We start from the raw sequence: 14,430 nt of genomic DNA, 5'->3' as shown, positions 1-14,430 counted from the left end.
TTGGTACACCCAAAGCATTCCTACGGTATCCGGGAGTTGCACAATCTCATGGTCTAAGGAAATGATACCTGACATTAGAAAAGCTCTTAGCAAACGAACTACACGATCTTGTGCTATGCTTAGGATTGGGTCTTGTCCATCACATCATTCTCCTAATGATGTGATCCCGTTATCAATGACATCCAATGTCCATGGTCAGGAAACTATAACCATCTATTGATCAACGAGCTAGTCAACTAGAGGCTTACTAGGGACATGTTGTGGTCTATGTATTCACACATGTATTACGGTTTCCAGTTAATACAATTATAGCATGAACAATAGACAATTATCATGAACAAGAAAATACAATAATAACCATTTTATTATTGCCTCTAGGGCATATTTCCAACAACAATAAAGGTGTAAAATGGCCTAGCATCATCTATTATAACATAAATCTCAGATATGATTACTACCAAATAAGTCAATACATTATGAGCAAAAAATTATCCATAAGATGAAAATGTTCAGAGTATTGATATCACGTGAGTGAGTTGCATTCACATGATCACGTGAGTGAGTTGCATTCACATGACGTCAATCGTGAGGATACATAAACTATAAGCATGTCCTGTGGAAAATATAACCCGCATTACCAGCTGCTGAACCAACTCGTTGCATAACACCAGGCCCACCATCATCAGAGAAAACAGGGTGTGAACCATTTGAAGGAATTTGTGGCCGTCTTACAAAATTAAGTAGCAACTTTTGAACAACGGAAGCTACTATGGAAGCATCCTGCAGAAGACAGATGTGGCAAAGGAACACATCCCCAATTTAGCTCAATAATATCTGTAAATAAATCATCATGCATAATGCATCAGCAGATTCCATTTTTACCTGAAGCATAGCCGCATCAATGAAAGGATGCACATCTTTTGGTTCTGGAGATGGTCCAGAACATAACTGAGTCGACAAAAGGACTAGCATCAAGTTTAGAAGCTCCTGATGTAGGTAGCATGACTCCGGACTGCATATAGAGATATTAAAGCAGTGGAATTCAAATGGCAAATAAGAATTCTAAAAATGAAAAACTAGATAGATATACACCATCCATCAAGATACCTTATATCTACACTACCAATGTAGTTCGGCACCCCTTTCATCAGAAAATACTCCACACTTTGGTCTAGGAGGAGCATGGAAATATGAAATATCATTAGAGTTTACTATATCAGACATACAACAAACAATTGTAGAGCATTTGGAATTTTAATTATCATTTACCAGAAGGAAAATTTTCCAGCCCCTTTTCATCTTTGTTCGTGTCAAGGCATAGCTCTTGCCAATTATCTGCCTTGGCGTTCTCAGTAATGAGCTTGAGAAATATGGATGAGATGTAGGCAGCATTAATAGCCTTTCTATAGACGCTAGAAGATACAGAAGAAGCCGATGTGCACTCTTGCAAACACCAAACCAAATGGATCAAGATCTTTGCAAGATGCGTCGTATGGTAGTTGTTTTGTGCTGCACATACACATAACCCAGACTGTCAGACCAATGAGCCAAAGACAATTATGATTTAAGTACAGGAACTATAATACAAATTCTGTCAAAGCATTGGAACCATAAGGTTAACACTTAACAATTGATATAATCAAGTAAAATATTTAGGGATGAACTATAGCGCGACGGCATGGCGTGATGCGCGCCATACCGCGTGATATGCCCGCATCACTTTGCGTCATTCACATCACAGCCATGCACTCAGCCGTGTGGGGCCTGATCGCACGTGCCGAGCACACCACACTGTGCAAAGGGGCAGCGAACATTCACGCCCTAAAAATATCAAAATATTTATATCATGCAAGTGGCTCCGATAACATGAAACTACTTAGAAAGATTGGGTTGGTGATTGTGGTATGACACGCCTTTCCCCTTTCAGCTTCCCAGAAAATATCTAACATGTTGCACTTCTATCCATATCAATGTACATAAAAGTGTTAAGTGGAAGGTAGGCATACCATACTAACAGGTAGTTAAACATACAACTCAAGCATCCATAGGATATGCCTACCTTCCATTTTAACATTCTGAACACAACAAACAGCAGATGGACAAAAATGTGAGTCATAATATACACATTTAACTACCAAAAATAACCTATGGGCAGATGTTGACAAAGGCCCACGTACATAAGTGATTCCTTCATAATCTCATAACTCCCCCCACCCCCCCCCCCAACTGAATTCCAGCTATGGGGCCCGTGACATCCAATAAAATCACAACACATCAGCTTTTTTCTTAGAAGTCCCGTAGGCTCTTCTTAGGTGTAGCATTGCTCTTTAACTACCTAATAATATTCTATCTTGTTTACTACAAACCAGACTAAGTTCAAAAAAATCATCGATTCCATCACACAGGCCAATTCACCAATGAAGTCCCTCACTGCTGGCAACATGAATCGCAAATGCAGGTCTCAAGCCCCTAGTTTACGCATTGATGCTTCACCAGAGAGTTAAACTCTGGAACCAACAGATTATTGCAATGTTCACTACACTATAACAAGCACTTAAATCCTTCGCCCTAACTACAATTAGCCAAATCATCTATTTGCATTGTCACCCACCATAAAGAATTTCAGGACAAGAATCCATAATTTGCCTTTCTTACTGAAAAGGTTAATGTGGGTTTCTCTCTTGTTCAACAAAGTACCCAAGCACTAAATTAAAGTAGGCCCGGGAACACTCATGGTATAAATTAAAATTACAAAAGTTTCATATATTGCAACGCACTAAGCTCAGTCATCCTTGATCACACAGTAAACTCGGTCGGGCAAATGCATGCCTTGTTTCCTTCCAATCTACTAAGCTCGCCACCTAAATTCCCATTCTAAGCACCAATGCAGGTCGCAGTCAGACAGAAATCAACGCCCCTAAAGACACAATAAACGCGGCAAAAGCGCCCGAAATGCCACATCAACCCTGCCATCTCACCTCAACGCAGCACATAACCGTGCGAGAGACCCACAGCCGCGCACGCATAAATCACATGATCCGCATTGCCCCCGCAGATCAACCCCCACAAAACAGAAAGTAATCACCACCTGAAGCAACAGCGAGAACGGGGGGAAACAGAAACGATCAGAGCTACCGCAGGGGGGAGGCGTGGCGTGGATCTCGAGCCGTCGGTCCTTACCGAAGGGGTGGCAGGCCTGCAGCACGCGGTCCCGCAGCCCCTGCAGGGTGAGGGGCAGCTCGAGCAGCTGCCTCCAGAACTCGGAGGAGATCGGGTAGGCCTTGTCACCGACGAGCGCGGCGAACATCTGCTCCGCCGCCCCCAGCGATGCGGAGCCCGCCTCGCGCAGCCTCGGCATCGAGGGCGCCTCCCCCGGCGACGCGGAGCCCGCCTCGCCCAGCCTCGGCGTCGACGGCACCGCCCCCATTGGATCTGAGAGGGCGCCGCCGAGCGCGTTGTGCTCGGCGGGGGAACTAGGGTTTGACGGGGGCGGGGATTGTGCGAGGGAAAATGGCAAAAGTGGAGGCGGGACGACGCGAAGGTTTTAGATGGAGACTTCGGGCGGAAGGAAGGGGAGGAGGAAGAGGGGAAGGGGCGCCGGTCGGGTTTGGGAGGTTTTGATGGGAGTAAGGATGGACTGAACTGCCCATGGGTTCTCATCGAGACCCGGGAGGTGCGTGGCTTGGCATGTCTGGAACGGGAGGGACCGAACGGTCTTTTGCCGGGGCTCGTGGGGGTGCCTGCCGTCGGTGGAGGTGGTGGAACATTCGGGACGGTGGAGGCTGGAGGGAAGGGGACGGACGGGGGTGGTGCGAGGTGCGACGCGCACCCCGACGCTTTGGGCGTGTCGCACTTCGTCGCTTCGTGCCAAACTTCTGGTTTGGCCGTTTGGCTTGCTTTTGTTTGCTGGCTTCAATTTTCGCTTTTGTAGGAGTAAATTGCCGAAAACCATCATTACTACGTCGCGCAATGCGAAAGACCACAGTTTTTATAAAAGTTTGCTAAAAGCACTAAACGCTCGACTAAGAGCCGTTTAATGCAAAATATGACATGTTGGACCCGCTGTCAATGCTGAAGTGGCATCAAAATCAAACGCGTTTGCTGGATCGTTGAGTTATCAAAGGGCCCACCCGACAGTAGACTCCAAGGACACTTGACCGATGCATTTTATCGAGCATGTCGTGGGCAGCACGTCCACCGCAGCACACTCGACCACTGGGGCTGCTCCCACCGGCATGCTCGCCATCGGAGCACCGCCCCACCGCTGACCCTCCCTCTAATCCTTGCTTGCCGAGCCCGAGCCCTGCTCTGCTGGATTCGGCCGTCCACCCGGCCGCCGCCGCAGCTCCTAGCGTGGACGATACCAAAGACCGTCGCCGCTGCGAGCTTTTGAGCTGGTTGTTGACGGCTTAGGGCGGCTTTTCGATGTTTCTCCTCTGCCTTACATGCACTTCGGGGCGATCGAGTTCGCTTTTTAGTGAGCAGCGAGAGACCGAAGACGGTCTTCCTCGACTCATATCGCATCGCGAGAAGATATGCACGGATCAACGCACAGAGGGAGAGGGCCGGGACTTCCTCGACCTACAAGCCCTCCCATGAGTCCACGGTAAACATGATCTTTCCGGCGACCAAAACACACCGAAAATCATAAGCTCACACACCGTGCGATCTATGCGGCGGAGAAAGCAACCAGCGAGCCCCTCCTTGGTCTGAGGAGACGGTGACGTTCAGCATCAACGATCTCACCGAAAACATTGCTCACCCAAGCAAACATGCCTTGATGGTAGATCCAATCGTCAGGGGCCGCCGCCTCCCACGTGTCCTTATGGACAGGGGGAAGTGGTCTCAACCTCGAGCAATCTTCGCCGACAGTTTGAGCAAGATGGGAGTCTCCCTATTCGGCCTGCAAAGGTTGGATGCAGGCTTCCACGGCTGCGTACCAGGACGTCCAGTCCGCCCTCTGGGGCGGATTGAGCTCGAGATCGTCTTCGGTGATGAGGACAACTTTCGCATCGAGTCACTCCAATTCAAGGTCAACCCTTTCCACAGCGGCTACAACGCCATCTTCGCTAGGCCGGCGTACTGATGACCCACAAGTATAGGGGATCAATTGTAGCTCTTTTCGATAAGTAAGAGTGTCGAACCCAACAAGAAGCAGAAGGAAATGACAAGTAGTTTTCAGTCAGATAATGTCTGCAGGTGTTGAAATTGTAAGTAGCAGAGTAGTTTGATAGCAAGATAATTTGTAACGACCAAGTACCGGTAATAGTAACAAAAGTGCAGCAAGGTAGCCCAATCCTTTTGAGGCAAAAGGACAGGCTAAAACGGTCTCTTATGATAAGCAAAGTGTTCTTGAGGGTACACAGGAATTTCATCTAGTCACTTTCATCATGTTGGTTTAATTCGTATTCGGTACTTTGATAATATTTGATATGTGGGTGGGGTGGTGCTTAGGTGCTGTTCTTACTTGAACAACCTCCTACTTATGATTAACCCTCCCGCAAGCATCGACAACTACGAGAAAAGTATTAAGAATAAATTCTAACCATAACATTAAACTTTTGGATCCAATTGGTTCCTTACGGAATAGTGTATAAACTGGGATTTAAGCTTCTGTCACTCTCGCAACCCATCATCTAATTGCTACTCCACAATGCATTCCCTTTGGCCCAAATATGGTGAAGTGTCATATAGTCGATGTTCACATGACACCACTAAGGGAATCACAACATACATACTATCAAAATATCGAACACATATCAAATTCACATGATTACTTGCAACATGATTTCTCCCGTGACCTCAAGAACAAAAGTAACTAATCACAAATGATAATCATGCTCAAGATCAGAGGGGTATTAAATAGCATATTGGATCTGAACATATAATCTTCCACCAAATAAACCATATAGTAATCAACTACAAGATGTAATCAACACTACTAGTCACTCACAAGCACCAATCTATAGTTCTGGTAACAAGATTGAACACAAGAGATGAACTAGGGCTTGAGATGAGATGGTGTTGTTGAAGATGTTGATCGAGATTTCCCTCGCCAAGATGGGAGAGTTGTTGGTGATGATGATGACGATGATTTCTATTAGGGAACATAGTAATTTCAAAAAAATTCCTACGCACTGGTACGTCTCCAACGTATCTATAATTTTTGATTGTTCCATGCTATTATATTACCTGTTTTGAATGTTTATGGGCTTTACTTTACACATTTATATCATTTTTGGGACTAACCTGCTAACCGGAGGCCCAGCCCGTATTGCTGTTTTTTTTTGCCTATTCAGTATTTCAAGAAAAGGAATATCAAAAGGAGTCCAAACGGAATGAAACCTTCGGGAGCGTTATTTTTGGAACGAACGTGATCCAGAGGACTTGGAGTGCACGTCAAGAAGATATTGAGGAGGCCACGAGGGTGGAGGGCGCGCCCCCTGTCTCGTGGGCCCCTCGGGCGTCCACCGACCTACTTCTTCCTCCTATATATACCCACGTACCCCGAAAACATCAGAGGCGACCACGAAAAACTATTTCCACCACCGTAACCTTCTGTATCCGCGAGATCTCATCTTGGAGCCTTCGCCGGTGCTCCGCCGGAGGGGGAATCGACCACGGAGGGCTTGTACATCAACACCATAGCCCTCCGATGAGTTGTGAGTAGTTTACCACAGACCTTTGGGTCCATAGTTATTAGATAGATGGCTTCTTCTCTCTCTTTGAATCTCAATACAAAGTTCTCCTCGATCTGCTAGGAGATCTATTCGATGTAACTCTTTTTGCGGTGTGTTTGTCGAGATCCGATGAATTATGGGTTTATGATCAAGTTTATCTATGAGAAATATTTGAATCTCTTCTGAATTCTTTTATATGTGATTAAGTTATCTTTGCAAGTCTCCGAATTATCAGTTTGGTTTGGCCTACTAGATTGATCTTTCTTGCAATGGGAGAAGTGCTTAGCGTTGGGTTCAATCTTGCGGTGTCCTTTCCCAGTGACAATAGGGGCAGCAAGGCACGTATTGTATTGTTACCATCGAGGATAAAAAGATGGGGTTTATATCATATTGCATGAGTTTATCCCTCTAAATCATGTCATCTTTCTTAATGCGTTACTCTGGTCTTATGAACTTAATACTCTAGATGCATGCTGGATAGCGGTCGATGTGTGGAGTAATAGTAGTAGATGCAGGCAGGAGTCGGTCTACTTGTCACGGACGTGATGCCTATATACATGATCATGCCTAGATAATCTCATAATTCGCTTTTCTATGAATTGCTCGACAGTAATTTGTTCACCCACCGTAATACTTATGCTATCTTGAGAGAAGCCACTAGTGAAACCTATGGCCCCCGGGTCTATCTTTTATCATATAAGTTTGCTATTTACTTTTATTCGCATCTTTATTTTTCCAATCTATATTATCAAATACCAAAAATATATTTATCTTATCATATTATCTCTATCAGATCTCACTTTCGCAAGTGGCCGTGAAGGGATTGGCAACTCCTTTATTGCGTTGGTTGCAAGTTCTTTGTTTGTTTGTGTAGGTGCGTGGGACTTTTGAGGAGCCTCCTACTGGATTGATACCTTGGTTCTCAAAAACTGAGGGAAATACTTACGCTACTGTGCTGCATCACCCTTTCCTCTTCAAGGAAAACCAACGCAAGCTCAAGACGTAGCAAGAAGGATTTCTGGCGCCGTTGCCGGGGAGGTCTTCGCTCAAGTCAAGACATACCAAGTACCCATCACAAACTCATCTCCCTCACTTTTACATTATTTGCCATTTGCCTCTCGTTTTCCTCTCCCCCACTTCACCCTTGCCGTTTTATTCGCCCTCTCTTTCCCAATCTCCTCTCTCTTTTGCTTGCTTTTTGTTTGCTCGTGTGTTGGGTCGTTTATCTTGTCGCTATGGCTAGTTCACCTATCATTATTAATACTCCCGATCATGAAGTTCTCAATTTTAAACAAAGGGAGGGAGAAAATTTAAAAGATGCTTGGCATAGAATTTGCAATGCTCAAAATAGATCTACTAGGAAGCAATCCACTTCCATTCTTCTTCGCAATTTTTATGTAGGCATTACTCCTTGGAATAGATATTTTCTTGATACCATTACCGGAGGAAACTTCTTGGGTACCCATAGTTTTGATGCCTATAATGCCATGTTAGATCTGTTTGGTCCACCCCCTCTTTTGGTTAATGGAACTGTTTTAACTTTGGAACATGTGATGCAAAGGCTTGAAATTATTGAAAGTAAAGTTGCCACTGTTGAGTTAATTGAAAATTTGGATAAAAATATCCACAATCAGATTACCCAATATGGATCTAGGGTTGGAGTTACCTTGTAATTTTTTAAAGAAAAAGAACCCTTAGTTAATGAAAGAATGGATCTTGATTCTACAAGAATTAGTAAACTGGAGGATGTTATCACCAATTTATGGTCTGCTTTTTCATCTGTGAAAAATACCTCAACTCCTCCTACTAAAATTGCCAAGGTCATGTATGTTCCTAAAAATAAGGGTGAATCTTCTAGTAAAAATAGTGCCGATCTCAAATCAATAAGTGTTCATCCCAATATTTTTGCTATCATTAAGAAACCTTTTGCTACAAATGAGTTTCTTGATGTCTTGCCTACAAGCTTAATCATTACTAAAAAGAAAGAAACTCCTAAGGATATTAAGTGCTCTATTAAAGAATTGAGTGCCAAAGATGGCACTACTTAGATCTATCCTTGTTTTTATGCCTAGCTAGGGGCGTTAAACGATAGCGCTAGTTGGGAGGCAACCCAATTTTCTTTGTGTTTTTTGTTTTTGTTTCTGTTTAGTAATAAATTTATCATCTACCTTCTGTTTAGATGTGTTTTTATATTTTAATTAGTGTTTGTGCCAAGTAGAACCTATAGGATTTTCTCGTATGATAACTATTTGATCTTGCTGAAAATTCCAGAAACTTTCTGTTCACGAAAACAATTGTTTAAAATCACCAGAACGTGATAAAAATACTGATTCCAATTGCAGTAGATCAATAAGCAAATTATCTAGGTCTTCCTATTTTGGTAGAATTGTTTGAGTTCCAGAAGTTTGCGTTAGTTACAGATTACTACAGACTGTTCTGTTTTTGACAGATTCTGTTTTCCGTGTGTTGTTTGCTTATTTTGATGCATCTATGGCTAGTAAAATAGTTTATAAACCATAGAGAAGTTGGAATATAGTAGGTTTAACACCAATATAAATAAAGAATGAGTTCATTACAGTACATTGAAGTGGTGTTTTTCTTTCTTTCGCTAACGGAGCTTACGAGATTTCTGTTGAGTTTTGTGTTGTGAAGTTTTCAAGTTTTGGGCAAAGATTTGATGGACTATGGAATAAGGAGTGGCAAGAGCCTAAGCTTGGGGATGACCATGGCACCCCAAGATATTCAAGAATAGCCAAAAGCCTAAGCTTGGGGATGCCCCGGGAAGGCATCCCCTCTTTCGTCTTCGTTTATCGGTAACTTTACTTGGAGCTATATTTTTATTCACCACATGATATGTGTTTTGCTTGGAGCGTCTTGTATGATATTAGTCTTTGCTTCTTAGTTTGCCACAATCATCCTTTCTGTACACACCTTAGTTTATTAGAATACTCTATGAGCTTCACTTATATCTTTTGAGTTAAGTAGTTTTTGCTCTAGTGCTTCACTTATATTTCTTTGAGCACGGTGGTGGCTTAATTTTGTAGAAATTGTTGATCTCTCATGCTTGACTTATATTATTTTGAGAGTCTTTTAGAACAGCATGGTATTTGCTATGGTTAAATAAAATTGGTCCTAGAATGATGAGCATCCAAGTTGGGTATAATAAAAACTATCATAGGAAGTGAATTGGATGCTATGATCAATTTGATACTTGATAATTGCTTTGAGATATGGAGGTAGTGATATTAAAGTCATGCTAGTTGGGTGATTATGAATTTAAAGAATGCTTTTGTTGAAGTTAGCAAGTCCCGTAGCATGCACGTATGGTAAAAGTTGTGTAACAAATTTGAAACATGAGGTGTTCTTAGATTGTGCATCCTTATGAGTGGCAGTCGGGGACGAGCGATGGTCTTTTCCTACCAATCTATCCCCCTAGGAGCATGCGCGTAGTGCTTAGGTTTTTGATGACTTGTAGATTTTTTGCAATAAGTATATGAGTTCTTTATGACTAATGTTGAGTCCATGGATTATACGCACTTTTACCTTTCCATCATTGCTAGCCTCTTCGGTACCGTGCATTGCCCTTTCTCACCTTGAGAGTTGGTGCAAACTTCGCCGGTGCATCCAAACCCTGTGATACGATACACTCTATCACACATAAACCTCCTTATATCTTCCTCAAAACAGCCACCGTACCTACCTATTATGGCATTTCCATAGCCATTCCGAGATATATTGCCATGCAACATTCCATCGTTCCGTTTATCATCATGACACGCATCACCATTGTCATATTGCCTTGCATGATCATGTAGTTGACATCGTATTTGTGGCAAAGCCACCATGCATAATTTTTTATACATGTCACTCTTGATTCATTGCCCATCCTGGTACACCGCCGGAGGCATTCATATAGAGTCATATCTTGTTCTAGTTTGGAGTTGTAATCCATAAGTTGTAAATAAATAGAAGTGTGATGATCATCATTATTAGAGCATTGTCCCAAATAAAAAAAAGAGAAAGGCCAAATAAAAAAAAGGAAGGCCCAAAAAAATAATATAAAAAGGGGACAATGTTACTATCTTTTTTTCGACACTTGTGCTTCAAAGTAGCACCATGTTCTTCATATAGAGTCTCATATGTTGTCACTTTCATATACTAGTGGGAATTTTTCATTATAGAACTTGGCTTGTATATTCCTACGATGGGCTTCCTCAAATGCCCTAGGTCTTCATGAGCAAGCAAGTTGGATGCACACCCACTTAGTTTCTTTTGTTGAGCTTTCATACATTATTAGCTCTAGTGCATCCATTGCATGGCAATCCCTACTCCTCATGTTGACATCAATTGATGGGCATCTCCATAGCCCGTTGATTATCCTCGTCAATGTGAGACTTTCTCTCTTTTTTGCCTTCTCCACACAATCCCCATCATTATATTCTATTCCACCCATAGTGCTATATCCATGGCTCACGCTCATGTATTGCGTGAAGGTTGAAAAGTTTGAGATTATTTAAGTACGAAACAATTGCTTGGCTTGTCATCGGGGGTGTACAAGATGGGAGCATTTTTTTGTGTGATGAAAATCAAGCATGACCTAACTATATGATTTTGTAGGGATGAACTTTCTTTAGCCATGCTATTTTGAGAAGACATGATTACTTTGATTAGTATGCTTGAAGTATTATTATTTCTTATGTCAATATGAACTTTTATTTTGAATCATTTGGATCTGAACATTCATGCCACAATAAAGAAAATTGCATTGAGAATTATGCTAGGTAGCACTCCACATCAAAAATTCTGTTTTTTATCATTTACCTACTCGAGGACGAACAGGAATTAAGCTTGGGGATGCTTGATACGTCTCCAACGTATCTATAATTTTTTATTGTTCCATGCTATTATATTACCTGTTTTGGATGTTTATGGGCTTTACTTTACACATTTATATCATTTTTGGGACTAACCTACTAACCGGAGGCCCAGCCCGTATCGAAGAAAAGGAATATCAAACGGAGTCCAAACGGAATGAAACCTTCGGGAGCATGATTTTTGGAACGAACGTGATCCAGAGGACTTGGAGTGCACGTCAAGAAGCAATCGAGGAGGCCACGAGGGTGGAGGGCGCGCCCTTCCCTGGTGGGCACGCCCCTTGTCTCGTGGCCCCCTCGGGCGTCCAGCGACCTACTTCTTCCTCCTATATATACCCACGTACCCCGAAAACATCAGAGGCGACCACGAAAAACTATTTCCACCACCGTAACCTTCTGTATCCGCGAGATCTCATCTTGGAGCCTTCGCCGGCGCTCCGCCGGAGGGGGAATCGACCACGGAGGGCTTCTACATCAACACCATAGCCCCTCCGATGAGTTGTGAGTAGTTTACCACAGACCTTCGGGTCCATAGTTATTAGCTAGATGGCTTCTTCTCTCTCTTTGAATCTCAATACAAAGTTCTCCTCGATCTTCTTGGAGATCTATTCGATGTAACTCTTTTTGCGGTGTGTTTGTCGAGATCCGATGAATTGTGGGTTTATGATCAAGTTTATCTATGAGAAATATTTAAATCTCCTCTGAATTCTTTTATGTGTGATTAAGTTATCTTTGCAAGTCTCTTCGAATTATCAGTTTGGTTTGGCCTACTAGATTGATCTTTCTTGCAATGGGAGAAGTGCTTAGCTTTGGGTTCAATCTTGCGGTGTCCTTTCCCAGTGACAGCAGGGGCAGCAAGGCACGTATTGTATTGTTGCCATTGAGGATAAAAAGATGGGATTTATATCATATTGCATGAGTTTATCCCTCTACATCATGTCATCTTTCTTAATGCGTTACTTTGTTCTTATGAACTTAATACTCTAGATGCATGCTAGATAGCAGTCGATGTGTGGAGTAATAGTAGTAGATGCAGGCAGGAGTCGGTCTACTTGTCACGGACGTGATGCCTATATACATGATCATGCCTAGATAATCTCATAATTATTCACTTTTCTATGAATTGCTCGACAGTAATTTGTTCACCCACCGTAATACTTATGCTATCTTGAGAGAAGCCACTAGTGAAACCTATGGCCCCCGGGTCTATCTTTTATCATATAAGTTTGCTATTTACTTTTATTCGAATCTTTATTTTTCCAATCTATATTATAAAATACCAAAAATATATTTATCTTATCATATTATCTCTATCAGATCTCACTTTCGCAAGTGGCCGTGAAGGGATTGACAACCCCTTTATTGCATTGGTTGCGAGTTCTTTGTTTGTTTGTGTATGTGCGTGGGACTTTTGAGGAGCGTCCTACTGGATTGATACCTTGGTTCTCAAAAACTGAGGGAAATACTTACGCTACTGTGCTGCATCACCCTTTCCTCTTCAAGGAAAACCAACGCAAGCTCAAGATGTAGCACGCACACGCAAGATCATGGTGATGCATAGCAACGAGCGGGAGAGTGTTGTCCACGTACCCTCGTAGACCGTAAGCGGAAGCGTTATGACAACGCGGTTGATGTAGTCGTACGTCTTCATGATCGACCGATCCTAGTACCGAACGTACGACACCTCTGCGATCTGCACACGTTCAGCTCGGTGACGTCCCGCGAACTCACGATCCAGTGGAGCTTCGCGGGAGAGTTCCGTCAGCACGACGGCGTGATGACGGTGATGACGAAGTTACCGACGCAGGGCTTCGCCTAAGCACCGCTACGATATGACCGAGGTGGATTATGGTGGAGGGGGGCACCGCACACGGCTAAAAGATCAATGATCAACTTGTGTGTCCATGGGGTGCCCCCCTCCCCGTATATAAAGGAGTGGAGGAGGGGGAGGGCCGGCCCTCCTATGGCGCGCCCTGGAGGAGTCCTACTTGTAAGGGCATTTTATGCCTAAGGTGTTTTGGTGATTGATGACAATGCTTTTGCGGACTAATCGTGTGCCTTGAGTATTTCAGTCGCTTCGTCGCTAGGCACAAGACGGTTTGGTACCCCTTGAAGACTATTGAAGACGGTGGTGTTCTACGTCTCCTTCGGTGGATTTGAGTCGTAGGATAGCCGTTCTATTAAGAGGGGGTCCGCGGTGGAAAGGTTCGGGTGGAATCATCACCTACACGTTTTCTCCCTTGCACCGCCTTTCCCTTTGCACCTTGGAGCATCCTCCGTTATCTTCATTGTTCTGCAAAAGAAGGATTCCTAGTGTTGCTTCTGAGGCATGCGGTAGTACTGCTCCTAGGAGCGGTAGTACCGCAGGCCCCTGCGGTAGTCCCGTAGGAACCCACGGTAGTACTGCTCCTATGGAGCTGTAGTACCGTGGCCTCAGGACCAGGCTCAGCCTCTCTTGCAGCTGTAGGGGCGGATGTAATTTTTTACATCTGCGCCCTACGCGGTAGTACCGCCCCATTTTCGCGGTAGTACCGTGTGTCCTGGTCCGGCTCAGTAACACGAGCGGAAGTAGGGGCGGATGTAATTTTTTACATCCCTCCCTGCACGGTAGTACCGCACGCCTGGCGCGGTAGTACCGTGTCGGATTTTTGCACTGTTCGATTTTCAGCGGAAGAAGGCACGGATGTATTTTTATTCACCCGTGCCCTTCCCAGCCTAGTCCATTCTGGCCTTGCGGTAGTACCGCAAGGGGGAGCGGTAGTTCCGCGTCAGCGGAAGTACCGCTCTCAGCCCTGGCGGCTCTGGCCTGGACTAGCCCCTGCCGTTGCAGCGGTAGTACCGCGGCCCGTCGCGGTAGTACCGAGAGCCCCTGCGGT

At 43.9% G+C, this 14,430-nt stretch overlaps 1 long non-coding RNA gene across 1 annotated transcript; it reads right to left on the bottom strand.

The window, feature by feature from the left end:
• Positions 1–709: 709 nt before the first annotated feature.
• On the bottom strand, positions 710–1,280 carry LOC123168282 (uncharacterized). The gene is made up of 4 exons (XR_006484275.1): positions 1,270–1,280; positions 1,108–1,171; positions 883–1,012; positions 710–780 (listed from the first exon to the last, which is right to left on the bottom strand). It is a non-coding gene; the product is annotated as an uncharacterized lncRNA (long non-coding RNA).
• Between the last annotated feature and the right edge of the window lie 13,150 nt (positions 1,281–14,430).

The sequence above is a fragment of the Triticum aestivum genome, chromosome 7D, assembly GCF_018294505.1.
Source record: "Triticum aestivum cultivar Chinese Spring chromosome 7D, IWGSC CS RefSeq v2.1, whole genome shotgun sequence".
In the NCBI taxonomy this organism is placed as follows: Eukaryota; Viridiplantae; Streptophyta; class Magnoliopsida; order Poales; family Poaceae; genus Triticum; species Triticum aestivum.
The sequence above is the reverse complement of the archived record's forward strand: the minus strand, read 5'-3'. Positions and strand labels throughout refer to the sequence as shown.